Below are 6,013 nucleotides of genomic sequence, written 5' to 3'. Positions count from 1 at the left end.
GTAGTTATTATAAAGTGTTACCAAGTAAGGTTGTATTTTGTCCTTATGATATTATTTTAAGAACATGTGGGATGTTCTGTGACCGACCGTCTTCATGGCTCTGGTTTCTGGCTCTTTCCAGCATGATGCAACAGGCCGACCGCTCACTGCCGCTGCAGCACTGCTCATTGCTCACGTTGTTCGTGGGGTGAAGTCACCGCAGTAAAACCAAGGCAGCCAATCTGTGATGAGAACACTCAAGAGATAAGAGGATATATATATATATATATATATATATATATATATATATATATATATATATATAAACAAACAACATCCCTCTGGATCATTAGAGTTAGGAGCATGAATGTGTTTGATTTCATTCTTCTATTAAATTAATCGTTCTTTGATGATTATTTTGTGAATAAGTTTGATAATGGCGATGAAAGGAAAGGTCAGGCGGTCTTTTTTTACTCTTATTTATTATTCTTTAACCTCTTGGACCCTAGCCTTATTTTTAGGCCATAGGACCATGCTAATGCTAACGTTAGCATGCTAAAATGATCATAATGTCAATGCTAACACGCATGATGCTAAGCAGGTGTACTGCTTAGCATCATTACTCCTCCGCTGTCCAAATATGGTCACTTCCGTCCACTGGTTGCAAACAAGCCAAGATGGCGACGGCCCAAAATGCCGAACTCAAGGCCCCGAAACCGCAGTCCTCAAACCGACGGGTGACGTCACGGCGACTACGTCCACTATACAGTCTCTGGTATGTATACCTGTGTGTATACGACGGTTCTAATAAAGCTGAGGTTTAGAGAAGGAAGTGAACCTCATGTTGGAGCAGGAGGAAAAGTCAGAGCCACTGTCTGGGAACCATGAACGTCAGCGTAACATCAATTAATTGTTCAAACATTTCAGAAAATATAAACGTCGACGCAGCATGAAACAATGGAGCCATTATGAGAAACACAAGCAGTCTGTATCAGAGAGGCCTCTGGGAGAATGAAATACAATAAATAGATATACAGCTGTGTAGCATAAGACTAGCAGATGTGTTGAGGCCTGCAGACGAGCTGTTCACTTATAGAAACAGGCAGCTTCAGTGAAAATGTACTGAATGTACTGATGACACGTCGCCAGCGGTCACACCTTTTATCTTGTTCCAGGACTCTAACAGAAACATCTTTGTCATGTTGGATGTTTGGTGAGGCAGAGCTGCAGGCGTCTCTCACATACAGTCTTAAAATGACAAGACGTTCAAAGCCTTTTGTACGGGTCCACTCATCACCTCCGAAATTATTATTAATCTGTGTACAATTATCTTTTGTAAATGTAGGGTTGACCTGGCTGTTAACACACAACCTTTTAACTGACAGAGTATATAGAAATTAGTCAAGTCATCATTCCTTTATTCATAACAAAACAAAAAACAGCCGAGGCACCGCATGTGTGTTCTGGGCTAAGCTAAACTAGCTTAGCAGGAAATCCAACACGCTACGAACCCCCCCCCCCCCGCAGCGTTTAGCTAGCTGTTCCCCACTGATTCAAACAGGGCTGAAGAAATCACCACACCATCCTCATTTCTCCAGACCATGATGCTTTGTTAAAGAAACAAAAGCAACTCACAAATCCGTTTCTCCTCCTTCAGCCATTGAGTGTTAAAAAAAAACAAAGCTAGGTTAAAAAAAGCACCAAGCAAAACGCTACAAATGTCATCATTTCTTCCATATCTTTCAATTTGAAGTCTTACTACTCCGACTAAGTTCTGATAGCTACTTTAAGTTTCACAATAGTCACATGCTCGCCCACCGACCAATCACGCTGCACCTCACTGCAGACCACACTGCTGACGCACTCGTAGGCCAGCTAGAAGGCTCTGATAGGTCAAAGAATACGGCCAACATGTCAAACTAAAGATCTGATTGGTTGAAGACGATGACAATCAACATTATCGTCCCCATTTACTGAAACTGCAAAGGCTTCACTTGTGAGTCTGAAGGCCTCTCTTCTTACCCAGGTCGCAATCGCATCACTATTTGCCACCAAATCCAACACACTGTCCCTTTAAGCACATTATTTTACCCCAAAAGCTCCCAGAGGCTCCCGGTGTATAAATGTGGGTCAGTTCAGGGTCTAGAAAGCCTCCGCCATCAGTATGAGTGGGTGTAAATGGGTGAATGATGCCATGTTGGAAAACTAAAAAGGTGTTAGACAAATACAAGTCCATGTACCATTTACAAAGTGCTAGCTTGTGAAGAGTTTGGAATGCAGACATGTTGCCGGTATGCTTGTGATCGAGACACTAAACTGGTTTGCAACGAGAAACTGGAAACAGACATAGCAGCTGGTCCAGGTTGTCTTCTCATAAAATACAGGTAGAGGGAGGGGAGCTAAAAACAAAAATGTGCATCAACTGGAGGAGGATTATATAACATTACACTGACATGGACTCAAGGAAAAAAGAAAACCCGGAAGACCAAAATAGAGCAAAGGAAGCTCAACATGTTGCCAAGGATTGGGGAACAATGGTGGGAGATCATTGTTGCTTTATGTCCCACACTACTTTGAAGATGTTTGATTTCCAACATTTACTTTTTCTTTCTTTTCGTTCGTAGCATCAGCACAGTTAAAGAAGTCGTGTGAAGGAAACCTGCAGACCCTTTGTGGTGGACGAATTGGAAATGCTTTCACTATTTATGGGAATATTTGGGGAAAACAAATGTATCTGAAACATAAGAGGACACTTATTGTGACCTCATATACCTAAAGGAAAACATGCTTCGGGTGTCAGATAAAGGGCTCCGACGGCTTTTGGTGTGAAAGCCGAGCGGCGCGAGTCTAAAGATGCCGTTGGGAAACCCAACGCCGGCCTGTGAGTCACCGCGTAATCCCGTCCAGGAAGCTTTCCTTTTGTCCGTGTGTGCCGACGTCACGGGGATCTGCTCTCAACGGCCGAGATCACAGGCAGAGGATGAACAGATCAGAGCCAGACAAAAGGGCCTGCGAGGGGTTAAAAGTACACAACGCATTCCTCATCTGTCGTTTCTTTTTTCCAGGAACAGAGGGAACATTTTGGACAAGACAGAGAGACACAGCGAGGTACGGCGGTGGTCCGACGCTGAGCTGTGGGGCTCGGAACTTCACACGGCCCAAAGAAAAACAGCGACGGGCGAGATGTGCCGCGTAAGACATTTCACCTGAATGTGTCTCTCTATGACCGGGGGACACGCTGTAGGAGGACACATGCAGTGTTAAGAGACAGCATTGAACGGGATCTGTGAAGTGTTAATAGCTCTTGATTTAACACTTGAACAAGCCCAGAGTCAGAGCTACACTACCGTGGAGAGCCCACACTGTCACTAACTGCACTCCCTGCATAAATGTTAAATTAATGACAAAAACAAAAATGATTTCACAGAGAAGAAGGAGACATACTGGGATTTCACCGGATTATACCGGATGCATTGTTATTTGAAGGAACGGTTCCAGCATGTAACGCCAACTCTTCCAAACGGTCTTTATGCTAAGCTAGGCTAACCACGTCCGATGTAAACTGTGCACTTAACACACAAATATATAATACCTTTATAACTGTTCGAGTCGTCTCTCTGCTCACACTGTGTGAACATGAGGGGTCGGGGGAGTTTGTTTGTTGCAAATTGGATTGAAATATTACATAAATAAGATTATGTAATACTTTGTCATTGTGCAGAGAGGCTGATGACGTAACACTTTGCTGCCGGTGCTGAAACGGCATTATGTTGATCGCTGGGATTATCAGACACGGTGTCGTGATGCCTTGCTCACCGGCACTCTGGCTGCAGGATTTGGTGTATTTGTTTCTACCTTTTCAAATCTCACAGCAGGTATAGTTCTATGTTCTTATATTTCTATGTGAAGCTGGTTATTAAATTATATGGATAAAGATTTTCCCTACATTTTTGGAATGCAGGCAAATATAGAATAGTACTAATAATTAAAACCTTTATTTATAAAAAACGTTTCAAAGACACATCTACAAAGTGTTTAACAATAACTCAAATACAAACAACATGACCACACATCAGTTAAAACAATAGTGCAAGCCAAGACGGCAAAACTTTATTACTCCTTTCAACATCGACAAAAGCCGTCACAGACCAGATCAAAGCCTTCCACTCTTACCTTTCACAATAAAACCTCAAGACATAATAATTTGCAGGTGAGTATTTGTCATCGTTCATTCGTCAACAATGTCCACGACGCAGCTACAGAATCAAACCATGTAAGCCACGAGGACAATTTGACTGTCTGGACCTTTTGTGTCTCCGTTTTATCTCTTATTTGTTCGAAGGACATTCTGAGACGCCCACTCGTGGATGTCACAAAGTCATTTTTACACTCATATTTTAGATCAAATAGATGTGTCATCGGCGTAAAAGGAAAACTGCTGAACAACTGTACAGTGCATTTTTGTGTGTGTGTTGTGTAACGAAGTGAGACGACAAGACTAGTGTTAGACTAGGGCTAGGCTATAAGCTAGGATTCTGTTATGTATTATTATTATTATTATTATTATGTATTCTGATTAACCTTCTTCTCTATTGAGGATTTTGCCCCGTCAGATTCTGCATATGAATGCAGAATCTGTTTATAGGGAGTCGGGTGTGGTTAGCTTAGCTTTGCATAAAGACTGGAAGCAGAGGGAAACAGCTAGCATGGCTCCGTCTGTTGTATCTCATTTGTTTAGAAAAACAGAAATGTAAAAGCAAATCATTGTTGTGGTTTTAGGGGGGGGGGGGGGGGTAATCTCTGGTTCGTTCTTAATCACTGGAATTGTCCATTAAAACTACTCAATGAAAACTAAATCATGTGTCAAAGTGAAACATGATTGGCTACAACCTGTAAACTCAGGGATCATGACACGTTCTTGTTTATCATGGGTATTTATTTGAGGGCAACTTTCTGTGTGATAAACCCATGAGTGGCTTTACAGGGTGATGAGGAGGAGCACCTGAACGCACCACTTTTAGTCTCATTTTGGGAGGAGGAGCTGGTAAACACGGTCACCCAAATCACTAGAAATATTTTATTCACTCAACACCGGCGATATCTTCGTCAAAATGTGAATCGTCCACCTTCACACAACAAAGATTATACTACAACAAGGACTTGAAAGCTACTTGAAAGCTAATATTCATAGGCGTTATAAAACATGCATGGTGTCCAGTAGCATCATGTTGCACATTTGAGCGATGAGTGTGTTTAAAATGGTTTTAACGCTCAACAGGTCTGAACGTGACTCACAAAGGAGGACTGTCAGCTTACCCACCTCTTAGCTACCATTGACAGGCTCTTCAACCAGCGTGGGTTTGTGTCACTCAATCCTCCGTCGTCAGTTAAAGTCAGTTATGATGCAAACCGTCACTAAAGCAGGTGCACAGTTAAGTGAGGTTAAGTAGTGCAAAAATATCAAATAAACAGCGATATGTTGTCAAAGGAATGACACTATTTTTGTCTCCTCTTACACATTTAATTATTTCTGCTGAATTGTAGAAAAGAGACACTTTCTGTGTTTTTAGGTGTTTAACCGTGATGTCTTTCTGTCATATTTTCTTCTCGTTTCATCTCGTCTTTAACCCACATGTCCCCTCTCCCAGTTCCCTCTTATCTCTGCTGTAAATTCCCTTCTTCATTAAACTGTCTTGTATCTCTCCACTCTTGTCATTAAAATTCTAGAGTCTAAAGTACTCTTTTCACTCCGTTTGTGTTCCTCTGATAGTGTGAGGTTAGTCATTAAGAGGCATGTTTCTGGTCCGGTATTCTTCCATTCAAGGATACTTTTGTGTCACAACCTGCTCAACATTCTGTTCGCAAAATCCTACATTTGGATTAACGCTCACTGTCGACATCACTTTAAATGTTTTTTGTTGGTTAATGCTGATGTTTGAATGTATATTTGCAGAACTCCTTGAAAAGTCAAGAGAACTTAAGTGTTATCTCACCTTTTGCAAAGAGACCTGCAGCCAAACTACCCTCCTCAAAT

This window comes from Cebidichthys violaceus, unplaced genomic scaffold (assembly GCF_023349555.1).
Source record: "Cebidichthys violaceus isolate CVI_PGR_0920_01 unplaced genomic scaffold, fCebVio1.0.p SCAF_29, whole genome shotgun sequence".
Classification (NCBI taxonomy): domain Eukaryota; kingdom Metazoa; phylum Chordata; class Actinopteri; order Perciformes; family Stichaeidae; genus Cebidichthys; species Cebidichthys violaceus.
Note: the sequence above shows the minus strand (reverse complement) of the source record.